Genomic DNA, 24,754 nt, shown 5'->3' with positions numbered 1-24,754 from the left:
GAAGGTTGCAGATTTTCACTGACTTCTCCTGTTAAAGTGTTGCAACATACTGGAAGGGTTGAGAGGTTAAAATGTTTTTGTTATAATGATAATATTAATAAGATTGGGCTCCAGTTTATACGTATTTACACTTAAAGACGTTGGTTCATGCGGTGTGGAGTGGTGAATTTGGATGTGTTGAGGAAGCTCAGTGACCGTTTCACATTTCTCACAAATATGTTGGAAGAACTGTCAACAATTAAAACTTTTCTAAAATTGCATTTGCAATAGATGCACGATCACATGAGGTGTGCTTAGTGGTTATGGCACAGCCTCCTGTTTGATGGCATGCTGATCCTTGAATGGTGGCAAATGGTGCTTATCTCAACTCTCGTCAATGCAAAAGTACTGTATGTAGTGGAATGTTTATCACTTACTAAGTAACTTGATGGCATGATGCAATGGAACGTGCAAACATAATCCAGTCTCTCGAAATTTTAACCAAACAGATATGATTCTATATTGATTCAATTAACAGTAACATTAACAACTCAATTTAAAGCTTTCGTGACTGCAGGGATTCATCTTCTTGTTTCTTTCGGTAAAGTCACGTAGAAGGGAAGTAATAAAATAATAAAAATAAAACATAATAAAACAATTCTCACGACGTTTCGGCTACAACGCAAGCATTATTACTTCCCTTCTACGTGACTTTACCGAAAGAAACAAGAAGATTAACAACTCAGCCATAACAAATAAAAGCCTACAATGGCTGGTCACCAAACCCAGATCAACTGCTTAGGAGGTAGCTAAGCTGACCAGTTTGCAACCAACACAGAGTGCTGTCATGTCAGCCATGTCACGAGCAAACTATCAAAAGGAAGGCACATCGGAGAGTTCAGATTGTTATGAAGCATGTCTCTCTTTGAGTGTCCTTGACTGGTACATGTTAGCGGTATGTTGAAAGTGTGTAGAGCTTTTAGCCACATTTAAGTGCGAATTAAGAGCAATGATGACAGTGATGACGATTGAAAACAATGGTGATAGCAGTGAGAACGGTGATCATGTTGATGATTGTGTGTTTGTCCTCTTTAGAAGGTGTTTGCTTCGTATCGTCATGGACCACTGTTGGGTCGTGGTTTCAGAGGGCTGAAATGTTAGCTTGGACATCTCTCTCATAAGTGCTGTACTCTTGAACCTGAAAACTCCACGTTTGATTCCTGGAGAGATTAATAATCCCATGACTCATTATTATCATGGTTTAGACTTGTTTTAACATGTCAGGAAAATAAAAGTAATTCGTGCATGCGAATTTCATGAACATTACTACATATTAATGAAACATTTTTTGCTCATAAAAAATCCCTTGAAGAAAAATGTTAACTCAAAGCCTTTGGCAATAAATGCAAGATCTCGTATATATTGTCCTATAGGAAAGAAGGCACCAAATAATACTCATTTACAGGAACACATCTAAGGAATCCCGAGTACAATATCTTTAGAACTCAGGATTTCAAAGAATTAAGCTTAAAATGAATTTGATGCAGCTGTTTCGATGATGAAACATGGTGTGATCAAGTATGCTGGATGTGACGATCCTTATTGGTCATGAATGTTTTTCATCTTCAAATGAATAGCAAATTGAATCCGACTCTAAACTGACTCCATGATACACACCGAATTTTGCCATTAATTCAGTGGCAACATAAAATTTGCGACGGCCGGGAATCGAACCCGGATCAACTGCTTGGAAGGCAGCTATGCTGACCATTATACCACCAAATGAAGGTACATTGGGTTGGTGCAATCGCATTGAAGGTTGCAGATTTTCACTGCCCTCTCCTGTTAAAGTTTCGTAACATACTGGAAGGGTTGAGAGGTTAAAATGTTTTTGTTATAATGATAACATTAATAAGATGGGGCTCCAGTTCATACGTAAATACACTTAAAGACGTTGGTGCATGCGGTGTGGAGTGGTGAATTTGGATGTGTTGAGGAAGCTCAGTGACCGTTTCACATTTCTCACAAATATGTTGGAAGAACTGTCAGCAATTATAAACTTTTCTAAAATTGCTTTTGCACTAGATGCACGATCACATGAGGTGTGCTTGGTGGTTATGGCACAGCCTCCTAGTTGAAGGCATGCTGATCCTTGAATGGTGGCAAATGGTGCTTATCTCAACTCTCGTCAATGCAAAAGTACTGTATGTAGTGGAATGTTTATCACTTACTAAGTAACTTGATGGTATTGTAATAAAAGACTCGGACGCTTCTCTCTGTCCTGTGTCCTTTATTTGGGTTCGATCTCTTTTCCCTCACGGCACTCCCCCTTACTCTTCGCTCTGCAGCCCCAGGCTGCTATCGCTCACGTAGCCCACTTCACAGCACTCCCCTATATACTCTTCGCTCTGCAGCCCCAGGCTGCTGTCGCTCACGTAGCCCACTTCCCTCCTTGCAGACCCACTGCTGTCTCGTCGTGCAGACCCCCGCAGCCCAACTTCGCCCTCGCAGACCCGCTGCTTCCTCTCCAGTCCTCTCGCTGCTCCTCCAGCCCCGGGGTCGGTCGCCGTTGGCCGACGGTGCCGATCCTCGGGGTGTGTGTGTGGCTATCTCGCCACTCTCTCCCTTCCCCACTCCGCCCTGCGTGGCCTCACACTTTCCCAGTCTCCGATCACTCCCTTACTGCTTCCGGTTTCCCCCCTTATAGACCTGAACCCTCTCCCCCACGTGACGTAACTCCTCCCCCCATGACGTCACCTCCGGAAGGTCGTCCACGCCCGCATTACACCACCCTCCCCCGTAGAGAAAATCCAGCCGACCTCGGCTGAACACAACTCCAACAACAATGCGAGCGAACACGACCGAATACGAAAAAGGACACAGAACACACAATATTACATCGAAGAACAAGAACACAACACAATAATTAACGAAATGTGAGGGATTTTGAGCGGGTGCGGGTCGCCGGACCGTCCCGGACGGTCGGCGGCCCTCCCACCGAACGAGAACGTGGCAGGGTTTTAAGAGCGACAGGTTGAAGTTCGTCTGTCGTTATTGGAAGCCTGGCAACGTCCCGGTCCCCCAATCTTGCCGGCGCAGCATCAGGGGCGTCCCGCAATCGCGTCCGCGGCGGGGTTGGAAGGGCTGCGGGTCTCAAAGGTTCCGCAGCCGTGTTAGGCACACCCCGAGCTGAGTCGTCTTTCCCCTGCCACGTTACGGCCGGCTCGTCTGTAAAAGGCACAACAGGCACTCTTGCAAGGTCAGCAGGCACAGGCAAAGGGGTGTCGGCAGCAACAGACCCCGGCAAGGCAATCTCAGGAGATGACGCATCAGGTCGAGGGGCCACGTATGGTTTCAACCGAGATGTGTGGACGAACCAACGCCGAGATCCAAACCGAACACGCGCCGACTGTGGGTTGGGAACCTCAATGAGGCGAACCGGCCCCTGCCATGGTTTGTGTAACTTAGGAGAAGTACCTGGCCGCACCTGTGGACAATGAAGCCAGGCCAGGTCCCCCGGTTTCCAGGGGCATTCCCCTTTTGAACGTCGTGCACACCTCTCATTCCGAGCCTGGGCTTTGGCCGTAGCCATGCGGGCCCCTTCCAGCGCCACAGTGACTCGGCGAACGGTGTCCTGAATATAGTCAGGAAGAGGCTTAGCAGGTCCCCTCGCTCCGGTTCCCAACTGTTCATTAATCGGCGGTAAGTTTTCACGACCGTACATAAGAAAAAACGGCGAATATCCTGTAGCCGCGTGCGGCGTCATCCGGTACGCAGAAAGCACCCCAGGGATATGCAAATCCCAATCCGATTGTTTTTCACTAACCGTATGGCACAACATGGCGGACAGAGTCCGATATAGCCGTTCCACCATACCATCCGTTTGCGGGTGGTAGGGAGATGTCCGAATTTTCTTTGTTCCAAGAGCCGCACACACCTCCCCCAAAAATTTAGACGAAAAATTCCGGCCTTGGTCCGTAAGGAGCCTCTCCGGCGCCCCCTTGTCCATAACATACCCAAATAGAAAGGCGTCTGTGATAGACGCCGCTGACTGGTCAGGCAAGAGCCAGGCCATCGGCCAGCGGGAGAGGTACTCCACCCCTACCAGCAAATATTTATTTCCCCTAGCGGATGGCGGAAAGGGTCCCAAAATATCTAACGCCACCAACTCATTAACTCTAGACACTTGAATAGATTGTATAGGCGGCACATATGGATGTTTAGGTGGCTTACGGCGGGCACAATCGGGACACGCACGAACGTGTCCGACGACATCCGTCGTCATGCCGTGCCAATAGTAATCTCGCTGCAGCGTCAATAGGGTCTTTTGCACCCCCAGATGTAAAAGCGTGTCACAATGCAGAGTCCTAATCAATTCGTACCGCAATGATGCCGGTACAACAAGACGCCAGCGTTCCTGTATTCCATCCCTCCACATCAACAAGCCATCACGGAGAGCAGTTTCCGGCACACCCCCCGCACAGAGATCCCCCTCTCCCTTCACTGGCCGCTTACGTAATGTCACCAAAGAATCATCCAACATTTGTTCTCGGATCCACACGGACCTCGGAAGATGTAAAATGCCATCAGCCGGTCCCCCATCAGCCGGCCCCGGCTCAAGCGGAGCTTCAGGCACCTCGACTGCCAACGCGACAGGCTGAGGGGGGTGCTGAATCGGGCCACACCTATGCGTCCCCGACGCACACGCGCAAGGGGATCGCTGCGGCAGCCTGGAAAGTGCGTCCGCATTAGCGTGACACACTCCCTTCCGATGGTGAATTTGGAAGGAAAATTCTTGCAGCGTGTCCAACCACCGCGCCAGCTGGCTGGATGGTTGGTCCATTTTAAGAGCATACTGCAAGGCCGCATGATCCGTGCGAACAATAAACGAACGGCCGTACAGGTACGGTCGAAATTGGCGGAGAAAAAAAACAATAGCCAAAAGTTCCCTGCGTGTGACGCAGTAGCGGGTCTCAGCGGGAGACAAAACCCGGCTACCATACACCACCACGCGTTCCACACCACCCTTGGACTGAGACAACACCGCCCCAATACCCGTGTCACTCGCGTCCGTATCCAGAATTAAGGGATGTTCAAAATCCGGATAATCCAACGTCGGCGCCGTAGCCAATAGATCGCGTAGGCTTCGAAACGCTGCCTCCTCTGGCGGTCCCCAAGCAAATTTATGTCCTTTTCCCGTAAGGAGATGCAAAGGCCTCGCGATCGTAGCAAAATTTGGAACAAACCTCCGATAATATGAGGCGAACCCCAAAAACCGACGCACATCCCCCACCGTGGCAGGGGTTGGCCAGTCACGGACGCACGCAGTCTTGTCCGGATCCGTGGCCACCCCATCCGCACTAATGATGTGCCCCAGATAACGCACGGAGTGTTGCAGTAGGTGACATTTCTTAGGCTTAAATTTCAAATTAGCAGAACGCATCCTGGTGAACACAGCCTCCAACCGCGATAAATGCTCGTCAAATGTGCGGCTGAAGACGATAACATCGTCTAAATATATAAGACACGTCTCCCACTGCAACCCCGTTAATACCAACTCCATTAACCTCTGAAAAGTGGCAGGGGCCGCATTCAGCCCCATCGGAAGGCAGTTAAATTGGAATAACCCCTGCGGCGTACGGAAAGCTGTTTTTTCTCGCGAGGACTCGTCAAGGGGAAGCTGCCAGAAGCCCGAAGAGAGATCTAGCGTTGAGAAGAACTTCGCCCCCGACAAGGCATCGAGAGAGTCGTCCATACGCGGCAGGGGATACGCATCTGCCACCGACACTTTATTTAATTTACGAAAATCTACACAAAATCGCAATTTGCCATCCTTCTTTTTGACCAAAACAACAGGCGCGTCCCATGGGCTGTTAGATGGAGATATTATGTCCGTAGCCAACATGTCATCCACTGCCCCTCGAACATGCTCGCGCTCCGCCGGACTCATCCGGTGCGAGTTTAACCGAATAGGGGCAGCGTCCCCTGTGTCAATATGATGGTAAAGCAACGAGGTGCGTCCCAAGTCCAAATCGTCAGAGCTAAACACATCAGAATAGCTCAATAATAATTTACGAATCGCACAACGTTGTTCCCCGGAAAGAGCCGAATTCTCCGCACACAATTCAGCGATCCAGCGATCATCTGCAGCTCCGGCCCCCGAAACACCTCCGACAACCCCCCGGCTGGACAGATTATCATGAGCTGTAAACGCAGTAGTGGCATGTGCCACAACAGTACCCGCCGGCACACACACACTTTCGGTACCCGCGTTAAGCACTTGCAAAAACGGCTGTTGGTCTGGCCGGACAATAGTTTGTGCCCCAACCAGCGCCGATCCACCCGTAATAGTGGCGGACGGCGACAACAAAACACCAATCGCTCCTTGACGACCAGGTACAGGCTTCCGATAACGCAAGGGAATGAGTATCTGTGAGCCAGGTGGAATATCGACAGACACCTCGGACAACGCCTGCACCTGGGCGACAGGATCAGGTCGCCCCCAGGGCGACGGCAAAAATGCAATTTTTCGGCCTTCCGGTAGTTCAATGCAGTTCTCATTAATTCGAATCAGAATGGGCATTTTGGCCAGAAAATCGGTCCCTAACAAACAAGGAACCGCAAGAGACCTCGAAATTAACACAATTCCCGAGGCCGACACTCCCCCGATAGCGATGTTAGCGTTCACCTGGCCCACAATGCCCATGCTACCCCGGTTCGCGGCGACGCAGGAAGCGTATACGGGACTCACGGCCTCTGGTGGGATGTTCAAGAGATGAAATATTACATCAGAAATAATGGTCGCGGACGCTCCAGAATCTACCAAAATCCGTACGTCCACCCCTTGTATCGACCCAGGTACGGTGGACGAACCGGTAGCGGCCGCGACAACCCGCCAAGCCAACTTACGCCACTGCGTTACCGAGCGACAAGGCGCAGTCGATGGCCTCCCATTATTAACAACACCCGGATCGCATGACAACGGTGATGAGTGAGGTGTCAAGCCTTGCCGGGTGTCTGGTGCGCACCGACTTGCCTGTGCTGGCGAATCCTTTCTTGGAGCGGCCGCAGTCGAGGCCTCATGCTGGGGCGGACCCGGAACGCGGGCCCAGCAGTCCCGAGCGTAATGGCCCTTACGCCCGCAGCGGAAACAGTCGATGTCGTTATGGCGCGCTGCGGACGCCCCGTCCCGACGCGGCCATGTCGGCGGCGCAGCCCGTGGCCCCGGCCCCCCTCGGCCCGTCCACGGAGCCGCGGCAGCCGACAGTTCCTGCGGGCCCCTGTCGTCTGGCACATAAACTGCCTTTTTGGGGTCCCAACCCAAGGCTCCCCCTTCGACGATAGGCCCCCCCGTCCACGCCGTAACTTGCTTCCACCGGCGCAGGTTGAACTGGGCATCAAGACATTTGGCCGCAGCCCAGGAGGTGAGCTTCTCATGACCACACACCGGCATAGGAATGCCGAGATCCCGGGACAGCTCCAGCATCTTCCCCAGGATGAGAGGTTCCAGCAGGTCAGGCTCCGTCTCCGGGTATGCAGCCATAGCCAGTTCCAGCACCGCGCCCCTATACGCCACCGGAGACTCCTCGGGTGCGCGCTGTCGTTGCACAAACCGGCGATGAGCATCGTCCGGTGGCTCGTAAGCGTCAGCCATTTCGTCGAATACACCTCGCAACGTTTTCTTCTTCGCGGCTTTTATCGAGCGAAAGAATCTAACAGACTCGTCATCGAGAAGAGTTGGAAGAACTTCTAATGCCTCGGCGTCAGTCCACCTCGCCGTGCGTACCGCTGCTAAAAATCTGCAGGCGAACGCACTCCAATCGCCCCCGATGGAGAATTCTTTTACAGTCGTTAAGTGACGACTGCGACCTCTTGCCGCGCTCCCTCCAGCCGCTGACTCATCGGGTGGCAGATTCAACATGGCGTCGCAACGTGGTGTCGACAAGATGGCGGCCTTACGCCGCGAAGGGGCCAAAATGGCGGCTTCCCGCCTTTCCTCGTGCGCCACGCCCAAGATGGCGTCCTCACGCCGCGTGGCTGATGGCGTCGACAGCGAAGACAACCCGGGCTCCTGCGGACCACCAACATCTCCTCCAGACGCCGTTCTCGGCGTGACGAGCTCACACAACTGTGCAAGTACGTTCTTGAGAGTTTCAAGTTGCTCCGCCATCTGACTCCATCTTACATCTACGTCCTTTGGTGCAAAAGGGTCCGCCGACGCGACGACCTCTTGGACCCCCGGACCAGCACTCGTCCCAGCACGGATCTCCTCCTCTGCCGGAGTCAGGTCCACCGTAGGAGGAAGGTCTTCGTCGTCGGAAGAAGAAGCCGGAGACGGAATATTCTTTTTTCTCAGTTGTTTTGCCATGCCGTTACACTTCCAACACCAGTGTAATAAAAGACTCGGACGCTTCTCTCTGTCCTGTGTCCTTTATTTGGGTTCGATCTCTTTTCCCTCACGGCACTCCCCCTTACTCTTCGCTCTGCAGCCCCAGGCTGCTATCGCTCACGTAGCCCACTTCACAGCACTCCCCTATATACTCTTCGCTCTGCAGCCCCAGGCTGCTGTCGCTCACGTAGCCCACTTCCCTCCTTGCAGACCCGCTGCTGTCTCGTCGTGCAGACCCCCGCTGCCCAACTCCGCCCTCGCAGACCCGCTGCTCTCTCTCCAGTCTCCTCGCTGCTCCTCCAGCCCCGGGGTCGGTCGCCGTTGGCCGACGGTGCCGATCCTCGGGGTGTGTGTGTGGCGATCTCGCCACTCTCTCCCTTCCCCACGCCGCCCTGCGTGGCCTCACACTTTCCCACGGTTTCCCCCCTTATAGACCTGAACCCTCTCCCCTACGTGACGTAACTCCTCCCCCCATGACGTCACCTCCGGAAGGTCGTCCACGCCCGCATTACAGTATGATGCAATGGAACCTGCAAACATAATCCAGTCTCTCGAAATTTTAACCGAACAGATATGATTCTATATTGATTCAATTAAGAGTAACATTAACAACTCAGCCATAACAAATAAAAGCCTACAATGGCTGGTCACCAAACCCAGATCAACTGCTTAGGAGGTAGCTAAGCTCACCAGTTTGCCACCAACACAGAGTGCTGTCATGTCAGCCATGTCACGAGCAAACTATAAAAAGGAAGGCACATCGGAGAGTTCAGATTGTTATGAAGCATGTCTCTCTTTCAGTGTCCTTGACTGGTACATGTTAGCGGTATGTTGAAAGTGTGTAGAGCTTTTAGCCACATTTAAGTGCGAATTAAGAGCAATAATGAGAGTGATGACGATTGAAAACAATGGTGATGGCAGTGAGAACGGTGATAATGTTTATGATTGTGTGTTTGTCCTCTCTAGAAGGTGTTTGCTTTGTATCGTCATGGACCATTGTTGGGTCGTGGTTTCAGAGGGCCGAAATGTTAGCTTGGACATCTCTCTCATAAGTGCTGTACTCTTGAACCTAAAAACTCCACGTTTGATTCCTGGAGAGACTAATAATCCCATGACTCATTATTATCATGGTTTAGACTTGTTTTAACATGTCAGGAAAATAAAAGTAATTCGTGCATGCGAATTTCATGAACATTACTACATATTAATGAAACATTTTTTGCTCATAAAAAATCCCTTGAACCAAAAATGTTAACTCAAAGCCTTTGGCATTAAATGCAAGATCTCGTATCTATTGTCCTATAGGAAAGAAGGCACGAAACAATACTCATTTACAAGAACACATCAAAGGAATCCCGAGTACAATATATTTAGAACTCAGGATTTCAAAGAATTAAGCTTAAAATGAATTTAATGCAGCTGTTTGGATGATGAACCATGGTATGATCAAGTATGCTGGATATGACGATCCTTATTGGTCATGAATAATTTTCGTCTTTAAATGAAAAGCAAATTGAATCTGACTCGAAACTGACTCCATGATACACACCTCATTTTAACATTAATTCAGTGGTAACATAAAATTTGCGACGGCCGGGAATCGAACCCGGATCAACTGCTTGGAAGGCAGCTATGCTGACCATTATACCCCCATCGCGCTTGCAGACGCATGGCGCAAATAGACAGTCTTGAATTGTATCCATGCCACGACATTCCACAGATGGCAAAATGAAGGCACATTGGGTTGGTGCAATCGCATTGAAGGTTGCAGATTTTCACTGCCCTCTCCTGTTAAAGTTTTGCAACATACTGGAAGGGTTGAAAGGTTAACATGTTTTTGTTATAATGATAATATTAATAAGATTGGGCTCCAGTTCATACGTATTTACACTTAAAGACGTTGGTTCATGCGGTGTGGAGTGGTGAATTTGGATGTGTTGAGGAAGCTCAGTGACCGTTTCACATTTCTCACAAATATGTTGGAAGAACTGTCAACAATTAAAACTTTTCTAAAATTGCTTTTGCAATAGATGCACGATCACATGAGGTGTCCTTGGTGGTTATGGCACAGCCTCCTGGTTGATGGCATGCTGATCCTTGAATGGTGGCAAATGGTGCTTATCTCAACTCTCATCAATGCAAAAGAACTGTATGTAGTGGAATGTTTATCACTTACTAAGTAACTTGATGGCATGATGCAATGGAACGTGCAAACATAATCAAGTTTCTTGAAATTTTAACCAAACAGATATGATTCTATATTGATTCAATTAACAGTAACATTAACAACTCAGCCATAACAAATAAAAGCCTACAATGGCTGGTCACCAAACCCAGATCAACTGCTTAGGAGGTAGCTAAGCTGACCAGTTTGCTACCAACACAGAGTGCTGTCATGTCAGCCATGTCACGAGCAAACTATCAAAAGGAAGGCACATCGGAGAGTTCAGATTGTTATGAAGCATGTCTCTCCTTGAGTGTCCTTGACTGGTACATGTTAGCGGTATGTTGAAAGTGTGTAGAGCTTTTAGCCACATTTAAGTGCGAATTAAGAGCAATGATGACAGTGATGACGATTGAAAACAATGGTGATGGCAGTGAGAACGGTGATCATGTTGATGATTGTGTGTTTGTCCTCTTTAGAAGGTGTTTGCTTCGTATCGTCATGGACCACTGTTGGGTCGTGGTTTCAGAGGGCCGAAATGTTAGCTTGGACATCTCTCTCATAAGTGCTGTACTCTTGAACCTGAAAACTCCACGTTTGATTCCTGGAGAGACTAATAATCCCATGACTCATTATTATCATGGTTTAGACTTGTTTTAACATGTCAGGAAAATAAAAGTAATTCGTGCATGCGAATTTCATGAACATTAATACATATTAATGAAACATTTTTTGCTCATGAAAAATCCTTTGAAGCAAAAATATTAACTCAAATCCTTTGGCATTAAATGCAAGATCTCGTATTTATTGTGCTATAGGAAAGAAGGCACCAAATAATACTCTTTTACAGGAACACATCTAAGGAATCCCGAGTACAATGTATTTAGAACTCAGGATTTCAAAGAATGAAGCTTAAAATGAATTTAATGCAGCTGTTTGGATGAAGAACCATGGTATGATCAAGTATGCTGGATATGACGATCCTTATTGGTCATGAATAATTTTCGTCTTTAAATGAAAAGCAAATTGAACCGGACTCGAAACCGACTCCATGATACGCACCTCATTTTAACATTAATTCAGTGGTAACATAAAATTTGCGACGGCCGGGAATCGAAACCGGATCAACTGCTTGGAAGGCAGCTATGCTGACCATTATACCACCATCGCGCTTGCAGCCACATGGCGCAAATAGACAGTCTTGAATTGTACCAGACGAGGGTGTTGACATCCCCATCGTGGTGCCATATTTCCACCCAAAATGGGTTTGGGGGAAGGGGTGGGGATAACAAATACAACCAAGCCCAACAATCCCCTTCATTCCCCTCCTTAGGAACAACTGTTCCTTGTATAGGAAATGTAGTGTCCTGTCCCCCCACCCTTTTCACTGGTAAGTGTTTGGATTTCTTATTACCCTCGGGTACGGAGACGAGAGACATCTGCATGGATTTTGCTAAGTTTAGATTTTTAACCTGAGACTTCTCGGTTCTCCTGATCAAGGATAAGAGCAAGGTTGAAGGTCATTTGGCTCCGTTAACGTAAAATTGGATTTGTCCTCACTTGTCCCCTTCCATAGTATCACTATCTGGTTACTTCTAATGCTGTCTGCAAGCGGTTCTATTGCCATGCAAAGGAGGTGTCCGTGCCTGGTGCACCTGCCGAATGGAAGGCTTTGAGATTAGTCTATTGGTTATTAGCGGATAGAATGGTGTAAAGGCTCTTTCTTTTTCTCATGAATACAGAAGGGATGCCACATGTTTTGATGACCTGTAAAAGAAAAGCCCACAACACTATCGAATGCCTGGGCATGTGCTGTACGTTTTTCCCTGGAAGAAATATCTATTGCATTTACTTGATCCAGATTTTATCTAGTCCCTATTTTTGACGGCCTGTGCCTCGCTAATGATTGAGGGGAAAAAATTCAGCACGCAGTGTATCTTGTTAAAGGAGATTGGTTAATGTAGACGACTTTTTGCAAGGACTCTTCTGGTGTTTGAACATCTTAACATCTTAACCCTGCAGTCACGAAAGCTTTAAATCGAAATCTTAACACCTGTTTTATTTCCAGAAAGGATTAAACCGATTTCATACTTTACTGGCCAAAAAGGTCCCATTTCCTGATGTAGACCTATGCATTGACGTCAACTCGTACATATGGGACTTTCCAATTTCTAGGCAATTCATTTTAAAAGGAGATTTTATTGAGGAAAGTATATTCTTGCTTTTAGGAGTTAACGTGTGAAGGCCTCCAGAATCCTTTGAACTGGAACTTATTTCCTTGACCTTTTGTAAGGGGGCAAGCCGTTTTCAATGGATGGAGGTTGTGGGTACAATTCCACCTAGATTTCAGTTATATTTTTTCCTAATGGAGGGGTAAAGAGTCGTGGAAAGTAAGTCTTGGAAGACTTTCCTTCAGGGTTTTTGGTTTGTAAAACCTGAAGCTACGTATAGGGAATTAAGTCTGTTTTTACAGTACATTCTTTTTTTACTTCACGTCCGAGCTCCTTTTGCAATTAATTGCCCTGAAAATCTTGAAGGGTGCCCGATATTACCAAGGAAGACCGGGGGGGGGGGGGGGGGGGTTAACCTAGTTGAAGATCATTCTTGAGTTTCCTTTCATCTGTTTTTTGGCGAGGTAACCTTGTCCAGGTGCCAACGTTGTCTTAATACATTTTGTGCAAACACTGGGGGCATGATCGAATACTTCACTTTTCTCCACTTGTCCAGATGGTCGTGGTGGCTGCAGGGGCGGGGGGGGGGGTTAGAAACAAGAATAAAAATCTGGATGACGTCCTTTGTGCTTTAGTCTCTTTGGAAAGATTTGAGGTCTTCCATGGATCCATGAGTTGATGCTGCAACATCTTGGAGGTTCCTTTTTGATATGAAAGAGTCCAACCTCGGTGTGCTTTGTCTACAGTATGGTTGATTACCATGTTATAGTCCCTACTTGCGATAATATCTCCAGTTAATATAGCTACCAGCCATGCAATGTAAGCTGATCTCAAATTTTAAGGGAGGTGGGTTGTGTATATATTTCAGGTGACATTTTTGGCCTACAATCTGGCCAAGGATAGGCACATTTCCCTTGTGGATCCTTGTGGGAAGAGGGGGAGAAACTTATTTTCTTTTTTTTCAGGCTACACATGGCCTGCCTCTCCGTGGCAATTGTATGATTGCTTGATGCGTGACACATTCGGTGACCCGCCTGTCAGTCTGCAGATGGTGTGACATTGCCACCAGTCTTGGAAGATCTCCAGGCAGCAGACTGGCCACGTGACATTGTTGTGCCTCTAACACCAGCCCCTGAAACACCTTGCACTGCTTGGCATCTGACGCTTTACATGGCCGCAAGTGCTGTGGTGACGTCAGTGCCACTTAGTGGTAGTCTGTCTCCGTAAAAAATGCATGTCCTCAGCGTCTGCTCAACTTCACATGCACCGGTTTCAAGTACTGTTTAAGTTGTCATACTTTTTACCAAATGCTTAAACTGGCCAACACTGCAGCTCCGGCTCCAGCGGCGGCGTCCGACGGCTTGGCTTGATTTGTCTTCGATTTTCTGACTGTTTAAATCCAGTGGCATATTGCACAACCGAGTTGTTATTTTCTTTATCTCTGAAATATGACTGCAACTTATTGCTTTCTGTGTGAACCGTTTCTTCCAGGGTACGAGGTGACTTGCTTTCAAACTAATGTTTTACAAGTAATGCATTCTTTGGCCAACCATCTCTTGTATTTTTATACACTGTGTACATGTCCATCTGAAACATTCTGACTTCAAATGATTTTTCTAATCTTGTACAATAAATGAAACTTACGAATTGTCCCTGTGGTGCAATAACTTTCTTTATAAATCTTTCTACAATTACATTTGCTGTTTATGAACCATCGGATGACAGTTTTTAGTTGTAGGCCAATCAGGGGCGGATTCTTCATTAGGGTGATTGGGCGACGCACCACCAATGTCATTGAACCACAGAGTTACGCGAGCCGTTACTGTGCCTCTGGATATAGTCCAATCAGCGTCATGTCACGTTCTGTGGAGTACCGCCTCTTTTTGGGCGATTTCACTCTGGCTGAGAATCGCCCAGAGTGTTCCCATAGACTTACATTCAAAGATGCTTTTTTTTCGAACGGCGGGCGCTCCAACGCATTCTCTATGGCTTCCGGGAGGGCTCGCACTAACGTGCTTACGTCATCATACGTAAGCACGTTTCAGTCAACAATATTATTTGTCGCCACCTAGTGGAATCTTTAATAAAAGAAACTGAGTGGATTGTAATAATAGTGAGTATAGAAACAAGATGTATTGTAAGAGTCACTTTATTTTTCATTAATATTAAAGAAGTGAAGTTGCCTTTACATGCTTAAGCTGTTAATTTATCCATTGCATGGGTGGACCTTATCCTTATCAATCATCCAGACATTTGCCCCCCCTGAGAGATTTGGAGGAGCCGCCACTGAGGCCAATTGTCTCGGTTGGTATGCTGATCCCTTAAGTGGGAAAGGTGCTAACCTTGCTTGCACCTAATGAATCAAAATTGGCTGTGGTCGAAGGTTTATCACATGCTTAATCACGATATTATGCAAAAGCAGGACCACCAAAGAAACCTGTCAATAAACCTTAGCAACCTCTTTCAATACACAAATAACAGATTTGTTTTTAAAATTGATTTGACCATGTGCACGTAATAACATTTCAGCCATAAGTCTGCGATTAAAATAGGGCGCCCAACTAAATTACCAGAGATTTGCCCATATATAAGGCGTGGTTACCCGAAGGGGCATGTCTTTGCCCATATATGGTATTGTGGATCGTGAATCATGGTTATTTTATCGATTATGCTTAGTCGCTCTGGCGGTTTTTATCTTGAATTACATTCTGCAGTTCACAGATCATATGAAGCAATGGTGTTGTGCTATTTTTTTTAAATTGTTCATTATATCGATTATACTGCTGTGTCAATGTGTAAAAACGTCCTTTGTATGGTTATGTAGCGACTCTCGGACAACTTGAAATGTAGAGATTTATTTATTATTTAGGACGCTCCACGCAGGTAACCTGACTTCAACAGGGATAACGCACAGAACTTGGGCCAGGGATGGCACGCAAGTAGCGACGACCCCAAGACGGCGATGGCCTGGCGACGGCATGAAGACAGTCGACCCCAATCCCACAGCCGCCTCAAGCCTCCCCTCTTGCCCCTTTTTATTCCCGACGTGGCCCTCACTCTGCCCCCAGCCACGCCCTCATTCTCGAATTGTCTCACGTTCCCGAACTTCAGATGGTTCCCTTCTGTAATTACCCCTCGTGATCCACTCGGACACGCACTGTCTCTATAACCGTACTGCTTTCCTCCACGTATTGTCTCCACACACGCACTCTGTCAGATTTCGTATTAAACATCATTCAATGAGTGCATGCAAAACCATTGCACTGTCATACTTCATCTTTAACTGGATTCTGTCTGATCTTATATTAAACTTCATTTCGCGAGTGAATACAAGACCATGTATGTTGATGTCCGATTTTATCGCTGCGATTCAGTCTATTGTGATGTCCTACTTCATCTTTAACTTGATTCTGTCAGATGTTGCATTACACTTCATTGAGTGCAAACAATGACAAACACAAGTGGATATGTGAACAGTACCTCACATGGTGACACACCCCAGAGAAATACCACAAAGCCACATGCATGAGGTGTAAAGTCAACTCCACTCACACCTATGGCCCTACACAATCCTGACGCGCACACACACAGGCCCCCAATTCCATGTCTGCACAGCAAATCTGCTCCACTGAGCTTCAGCTGGATCCTCACTCATGTCCACTCTCTCCCGTCCCCACAAGACGCTGCTCTATGCATTGCCTCTGTCTACTGTGGATACCGTGTCTGTTTTTGAAATCTATTGAGTTATAGGTGAGTGGATAAGATGTGGTGGTAATGGGACCAGGATTGGTTTCAACACCCCACCTAATAAACAATGTTTTTTTGTAATAGTGTCCAAAATGACGTTTTCGGACATGTAGAGATGCATCCCACGAGTAATCTTTAAGCTATAGGTGACAAGTGGAGACCTATTGGACGAACAATTTGACATTGTCGGAAATTGTCGACTGAAGGAAAATAATGAACAATATGGGAGGTAAAATTTATACTTTGTTTTTTTTGGTAAAGTCACGTAAGTCAAAAAATAAAACAAATTAAATCATGACGTGTCAGAGGCAACACAAGCTTCCATCTTCAGGTGGAACCGTGTTGCCTCCGAAACGTCGTGATTTAATTTATTTGCTTTCTTTTTTAACCTACGTGACTTTACCGAAAAAAACAAAGAGTATAGATCCTTGCAGTCACGAAAATTTAAAATCTAGAATTAGGAGGTAACATTGTTTGATAAACTGCTTTTGTTTTTAGTTTGATGTCCTTTCCCCACAACTTCGATTAGCACGGTTAGCTACATACGGTGCGAAACAAGTTCAAAATACAAACATGATGTATAGAGGTATATTGTGTGTGATGGATGAGGCAACATTTTCAATGAATTTGATGGGTTGAGTGATAATGGGGTAAAACAGATCGGAGATACCAGGTGTGTAGCCAGAAGCAGTCTGCTTTACCAGTCCTACACAACCCAGTAGCAGCACACACCAGCCAGCAGAGGACCTCTCTCGAGCAATAGCTTTCCGATGTGCTTCTGAGGCTGTCTGGAACACTCTTCTTTCCGATATTAGGAAGCCATTGGATCTATGCACTTTTAAATAATCTCGGTGGAAAACTCATTTATTTACAACTGCTTTTTGTGTTTAGTTTGTTGTCCTTCCCCCGCACCTCCGATTTGCACGATTAGCTACATACGGTGCAAAGATTTTCTACATACATATGTAGTAGGTTCAACTGAATTGCAGACGTAGACTTTGGAGGCAGCGCATTTATTTAGCTCCAACACACCAGGTAACTTTCCTTTCACAGAATAACAACCTCGGAGGGTGACTACCCGGCTAACTACACTAGTTACCACGTAATTGTTACTACGGACCCGGGACCAACAGCATCTGCCCGGGTCCACATGCTGGAAGACTCATAGAACGTAGATCGTAGACGAAGGGTTCCTTTCCCAGAATGAACAACCCCGGTCCCTCTCGGGACTCTGTCATCTTAACCGGTCACGTGTCCTCCAGGGTCAACCAGAGTGCCATGGCCTCACACGACCCTACAGAACACACCGTGTCCTGTAGGGCCAGCACTGCACTTACAGCATGGTGCCATCCAGCGCTATCACTCAGCGAACACCGTGCCCCTCTAGGGCCGGTACTACACCCACAACATGGTGACATCCAGCGATGTTGCTACATCCCACGCCGTGCCCCTCTAGGGCCGGTACTGCACCCACAGCATGGTGACATCCAGCGATGTCACTACATCACCCCCCCCCCCTTCGTAAAACTCAGCCGCCCCGGCTGTCAACTCCCCATCAACAGAACAAAGCCCCTTAAACAGAACAAAGCCCCCAAGCGCGCCTCAACAAATAAATACCCCATCCCCTATATACAATATCTGCACTACATACAGTGACGAACGGGGGAAAGGAACAGAGGGACACAATACAACAACAGGGCAACAACACAATGGAAGAGAGAAGGAGAAAGAGGGAAAGAAAAAAACACACGGTATCACACAAAACCACGGGACCCCCTCCAGCACCAGCATCACCCACCCTCAACGTGTAACAACACCTGCAAGCACAATAAAGGTCAGGTTCAGCCAATGACTGATACGACATGACAAGTGCGACAACCAACTGACAGTGTCAGACTGTGTGTGTGTGTGGGGGTCACGAAAGCCGGGCCACCAGGCGAGGTGGGCGAAAGCTCCCTGGGGGTCCCGGGGGGAATTTGAAAATGTCCCGACAAGCCCGGCCTCCTCACAAAGAGCAGTCGGCCAAGCAGACGGGCTCTCCATTCCCGAAGCTCTCGGAGACGGCGCATGCGGGTGCGCTCCCCAGCTCACCCAACACACCCGACACTCGGCCCTTGTGTAGTAGAGATGAGATTAATTCACGCGACGCGATGAAAGGTTTTAGGCGTGAGGGGTGGACAAACCAACTCCGGCGACCCCAGCGAATTTGGACACACTGGGGCTGAATGGCTGGGGCCGAATGGCCCCAGTGTGTCCAAAGTTAAAAAAATTGGGTGATGTTCCCACCCTTCAGTCGCTCATTTGCCAAATGGCGTGAATTATCATTTTCTCTGGAAGCCTTGCGCGCTTCCGAAAGCCTCTGAAAGGTGAGGGGCATGGGCTCCAAAATTTTAGATTTAGCCCTGTTTGGCTCGGTTCGTAATTGGACATCAATCAGGGGGTCGTGTTCTCTCCTGTACATAAGAAAAATTGCAAATAGCTGGTGGATGCCTGAGGGGCTATTTTATCAGCAGCCAGGACCCCGGGGACATGCAAGTCACAGTCGACCTGGGACTCGCTGACCTGATGGCTAAACATGGAGGTCAGATTCCTGTGCAACCTTTCCATCATCCCATCCGTCTGGGGGTGGTAGGGCGACGTACATACTTTCTTTGCTCCCAACAAATCACACACTTCCCGCAACAATTTAGAAGAAAATGTTTTACCCTGATCAGTTAGAAGACACTCAGGGGCCCCCTTGTCCGTCACATAGCCGTCAAGGAATGCCTCAGTGATAGCCATCGGCCACCAGTAAATACTTATTCCAGCGAGGGGTGGTCGGAAATGGACCGAGAACATCAAGAGCGACCAGCTCATTTATGCAGAAGACTCGAATGGATTGCAAAGGTGGACAACAGGGTTTAGATGGGGGTTTCCGCCAAGCGCACTGCACACACCCCTTCAACACATTAGCGACATCTTATGCCATACCGGGCCAGAAGAAGTCGAGGTTAAGTGTGGCCAGTGTCTTATGCACACCCAGGTTCAACAGTCGCTCATGTACCTCCCAAATGATCTTACCTCGCAGGGCAGTGGGCACGACGATGTTGTAACGGTGTAACCCTCAGTCCCAATGCATCAGCAATCCACCTCTGAGGATAACAGAGGCTACTCCCCGTCGATCCCCACCCCCGTCCGCCCCCTTGACATGGCGTCGCAATTTTAACAGGGACATGTCATCAGTCTGGAGGCATCCCCACTCTGCATGGTCCAAGCCAATAGCGGCGTCACGCACATCAGGACCGTCGATATTCTCAGGGGTGTCGACCTCAACCGACGCCGCAAGGGGAAGAGGCAAGACCTCAGCAGCTGTCTTACAGCGCCCCGAGCCCGTAAAACACGCACACCCATCGCTCGTTGGCAATCACGACAGGGCATCTGCGTTCATGTGTCGGGTACCTTTGCGGTAGGAAACAGTAAAAGAATAGTCCTGCAGGACTTCCAACCAACGTGAAAATTAGTCAGATGGCTGTTCAATACACAGCGCGTACTGTAGGGCTGCATGGTCAGAGCGCACCTCAAAGCGTCTGCTTAAAAAAAACTATAGCCAAAAGTTCCCGGTGTGTGACACAGTACCGTAGTTTGGCCGGAGACAGCACTCTGCTGCCATATGCTACAACGCTCTCCACGCCATCCAAGACTTGAGACAGAACAGTACTAATTCTGGTGTTACTAGCGTCCGTATCAAGGAAGAACGGCAAGGAAAAATCGGGATATCGGAGGGGAGGGGCGTTCAGCAGGCCGTCCCGGAGCGCAACAAATGCGGCCTCCTCCTCCCTCCAATGAATCTTGTGACCCTTTGCCATCAGGGCGTGGAGAGGCTTGGCGAACCCAGCGACAAAACGGCGGTAATAGGACGCAAACCCAATGAAACTCCGCACCTCCACCGACTTGGGGGTCGGCCAAGAACGCACGCACGCAGTTTTGCCCGGGTCTGTCGCTATCCCTGACTTACTGACTATGTGGCCAAGGTACCAAACTGATTTTTGAAACAGCTGACACTTCTGCGGTTTAAATTTGAGGTTCACCGCACGCATTTTAAGAAAGACAGCACATAACCATTCCAGGTATTCCTTAAACTTTCAGCTAAAAACAGTAACATCGTCAAGATATATGAGGCACGAATCCCACTAAAGGCCAGCCAGAACCAGTTCCATCAATCGCTGGAACGTAGCTGGAGCGGAGTGAAGCATCATCAGAAGCCGATTAAATTCAAATAAGCCTTGTGGTGTACGAAAGGCTGTCTTGGGCTTAGAGGACTCTTCTCGGGGCGACTGCCAATATCCCGATAGGAGGTCAAGAGTCGAAAAATAATGTGCCCCTGCCAGAGCATCCAGCGAATCGTCCATTCGTGGAAGGGGGTACACGTCAGCCACAGAGATTTTATTAAGTTTACAGAAGTCAACACAAAGCGCAAACTACCATCCTGCTTTTTAACAAGAATGACCGGGGCTCTCCACGGGCTGTTGGATGGTGAGATAATATGGACGGCCAACATCTCATCAACTGCCAGCCGTACGTGGTCTTTTTCTGTGGGGTACAGCCGATAGGGGTTCTGCCGGATGGGAGCGGCGTTGCCCGTATTGATGTGGTGACTCAAAATGGTAGTACGGCCGATGTCGAATTCACGCAAAAGCGCCCTCAACTCCCTCCTCTGAGTCTCGGACAATTCAGAGTTATCAGAGCAGAGCGCATCCATCCATGTATCATCAGAAAACTGTTGTGGCTCCGTAACCGACACGGCGCCCACTCCGCCAATGATGTTCCCTTCGCGAAGCGCGGGCGACGCGTGGGTTTGCATGGTACCCTGTTGTATGACTGACGTGTCCAACCCTGCATTGAGGACCTGAATTAGCCCCCACTAATGTCAACTCATGAATAGCTTTGTTTGAGGGTCCTAGTAAGATTCCTCCCGCAGTCATCTCCTGGTAAGGGAACTAACATTTGCGTGCTGGGAGAAATCTTTACGGTCTTACTCGTAAGCGCTTGGACAGTAGCGTTGGCCTTGCGCAATCGAGTGGGAGAAGGCAAAAAGGCCATGCGGCGGCCCGATGGCAACTCGAGACAACCCTGGTCTATTAAAATTTTCAGGGGCATCTTCCCCAGTCCTGAGCAAGCAGGGAACAGCAAGAGCCATTGATACAAGAACTGGTCCCATCAATTTGATATCTCCGCTTGACACTTCTGCCATTATCTGTCCAATGATGCCCAATGAGCTGCCATTTGCGGCAAAGCACGGAACCCCGACAGAACATAGGGTACGACACTTTCAGGGTAGAATGTTATAAATAAACTCGGAAATGATAGTCGCGAACGCACTGGTATCGAAGAACATTCTAATTTCAACCCCCTCTATCATTCCGATAACAGCGGATGAACCCACAGCCGCGGCAACCACCCTATGGGCCAACTCCGACCACAGACCCAGTCGGAGTGGCCAGCCAGCCCGAGCATAATACGAACCCTCACGCCCCGACACACGATGGAAATGAAAACCATCCGAACACGATGAGTGAGGTGGATTTAAGGGCCGAGTGTGTGGTGTGTCGCGACTCGCCTTGGGATATAGCAGAGTTGAGGGCAGTCGGGAAGATGATGGCGGTGGTCTGGGGAGGCGTCGCCGTGGTTCTCGGCAACCCACAGTTGTAGCACACAACGGAGCCTCTTCCAAGACGAGGAAGGGTCTCCCGCCGTCGATGTTGTCCATCTCGTTGCACCATGCTGTCCCCCCACCAGCCTCTGCCTTGGGCCAATCGCAGGCTTCTACGGGCTCCACGTCTTCGGGTGTATCACGTGTCTCAAGAGGCACTGTACACGCCACCAACCCCTTATGTTGTTTCAAAAGCAGGTGCGCCTGGATGCACCTTGCAACTTTGAGGAAAGATAAATCATCTTCCTCCGTGGCTGGCAGGACGATGTTGAGGTCCTTTGCCAACGTCAGCAACCTTTCGAGGACCAGCGAGTCGACTCCATCGTGGTCCATCTTCGGGAATGCAGCCTTTGCTAGTGCCAACAGCATGCTGCGGAAGGCGAGGGGCATCTCGGCCTCCCCTCTCCTCCACGCAGCAAACTTATGGCGAACATTCGATGGCGGGTCATAAATTGCTGCCATTTGGGCAAAGGCCTGCTGAAGCGTTGCCCTCTCCGATGGTGGGGTTGCGCAAAACGCCTCCAAGGCATCGTCAAGCGCGGCGGGTAGCGCTCTCAGCGCCTCCGCCTCCATCCATTCAGCCAAGTCGCAGTTCGTCTGGAAATGATGCTTGAAGGCCACCCAGTTACCTCCAGCGGCTGAAAATTCTTTAACAAACTGTAGACGTCGCCTGAGGGATGGGATCTCGACTGGCGAACTCGGTGGACTTTCAGACTTGGCGGGCTCTCTGTCCTGCTCCGATAACAAAATGGCGGCCGTGTGCGCGTGTTGCGCCACGGAGCTTTCCCGCTGGCGGGAAACAGCGATAGAAGACTCGGCTCCGCGCAGCTCCAGTGCTCTCTCCTCCACCACCGGTTTTCCACGGTCGAGCTCAACGACCATCGCAGCTACGGCCTCAAGAAGTTCAGCGAGGCGTGCTCGGAACGTACGGCGCTCTCTCCCTGCCAGCGGGGAGCCGTTGCTAAGATTGTCATCGCGTTGCTCTGCCGGCGGCGCCTCGCTCCCTTTTTCCGGGGTCGCCATCCCCGGGGCTATCTGGAGAATAACGCCTTCATCGTCCTCGTCGTCCGACAACGTCAAAAAACTTTGGCCACTTCTGACGCCAGTTGTAGCGGGTTCAACTGATTCGCAAAACATAGGCTTTGGAGGCAGGACATTTATTTAGTTCCAACACATGGGGTAACTTCGCCTAAACAGAACAACAACCTCGGGTGGTGACCACCCGGCTAACTACACTAATTACTACGTAACTGTTACTACGGACCCAGGACCAACAGCATCTGCTCGGATCCACGTGCTGGAAGACTTGTAGAACGTAGATCACAGACGAAGGGTTCTTTTCCTAGGATGAACAACCCCGGTCCCTCTCGGGACTCGGCTTATATTCTCTGCGGCGTGACTGGCTCCGCCCTTGGCCACGTCCACCTTCCGGAACCATCGGAAAAGAACTGGGTCCTTATCACGTGACCCCCCTAGCTCCCTCTTGGGGGCCCTCTGTCATCTTAACCGGTCACGTGTCCTCCTGTGTCAAGCAGAGTGCCATGGCCTTACTCGACCTTCCCCTTTGGTCAGCACCCACACACCATGCCCTATAGGGCTAGCACTGCACTTACAGCATGGTGCCATCCAGTGCTATTACTCAACGCACACCGTGCCCCTCTAGGGCCGGTACTGCACGCACAGCATGGTGACATCCAGCGATGTCACTACACAAACAAGAGCTCATCCTGAAGGCCATGGCGACAGTACGGGAAGGCCCTCACGCTGTGGCGAGGGTGATTCGGGGCAGAGCTCCTGGGTGCCAGCTCTGCGTGGTTCGGGAACCTTGCCGTTCTCGTGATGAAGAGCAGCAGCCCTGCGTGCTTTGCTAAAGGCAATTGATGTTAGTGGTGGCCGTGATTGGAGGCCAGTGCATTGACCAGTGTGGTGAAGTATGGCTAATCATCCAGCAGTGGATATATCATGGCTGCTGCTGCATTAGTGAAGGCTTAGGGAGGCCTTCGTCCAGTTGTGGTTAAACTGGATGATGATGCTGATGGTGAATTAGAGGTTAGAAAGCGAGGTGAGGGAGACATTCATTCAGCAGTAGAGAGACCCTTGCTGATTATACTAGTGAATTAGAGGGGGCAAAGGTTAGGTGAGGCCTTCAACCAGCAGTACATTGACAAAAGGCCTGTGTTTAGAAAAATGCATATAAATAACTACTGGATATTCATAACTTTTGGAGAGTGAGAGAGTAAACCCCTTATCCCGCAAATTGTTTTGTATACACTCACATAATCAATATTAACATACAATCGGATGTAAGGACAGCACCACTTTGTATGCACTCATTGAATAAAGTGTAATTTAGAAACGGGCATAAGAATATAATCAACAGATATCAGTCATACCTGGTTTATCATATTTTTTGGGCTAATCGCTGTGTGGATTCATTGCAGTCAGCCAACCCATGGCACCTGCTTGGTCTATCCCGAGACCTGTCAGCGATCCTTCGACACTTCACGTGGCCTCAAATTGCACGTAGCCTGTCACAGGCGCCGTGGCGAATGGCAGGTATTACTATTCGGATTAATTGGCAATCGATCCATGGATCGAATAATCACGTGACACGT

At 48.9% G+C, this 24,754-nt stretch overlaps 2 non-coding genes across 2 annotated transcripts; both read right to left on the bottom strand.

The window, feature by feature from the left end:
* Positions 1-9,953: 9,953 nt before the first annotated feature.
* TRNAG-UCC (transfer RNA glycine (anticodon UCC)) lies at positions 9,954-10,025 on the bottom strand. The gene has a single exon. It is a non-coding gene; the product is annotated as a tRNA-Gly (tRNA).
* Positions 10,026-11,630: 1,605 nt separating this feature from the next.
* Positions 11,631-11,702, bottom strand: TRNAG-UCC (transfer RNA glycine (anticodon UCC)). Its single transcript has one exon. It is a non-coding gene; the product is annotated as a tRNA-Gly (tRNA).
* Between the last annotated feature and the right edge of the window lie 13,052 nt (positions 11,703-24,754).

This window comes from Lethenteron reissneri, chromosome 39 (assembly GCF_015708825.2).
Source record: "Lethenteron reissneri isolate LAM-NWPU_2019-01 chromosome 39, ASM1570882v1, whole genome shotgun sequence".
Lineage (NCBI taxonomy): Eukaryota > Metazoa > Chordata > Hyperoartia > Petromyzontiformes > Petromyzontidae > Lethenteron > Lethenteron reissneri.
Note: the sequence above shows the minus strand (reverse complement) of the source record. Positions and strands in the feature narration are given on the sequence as shown.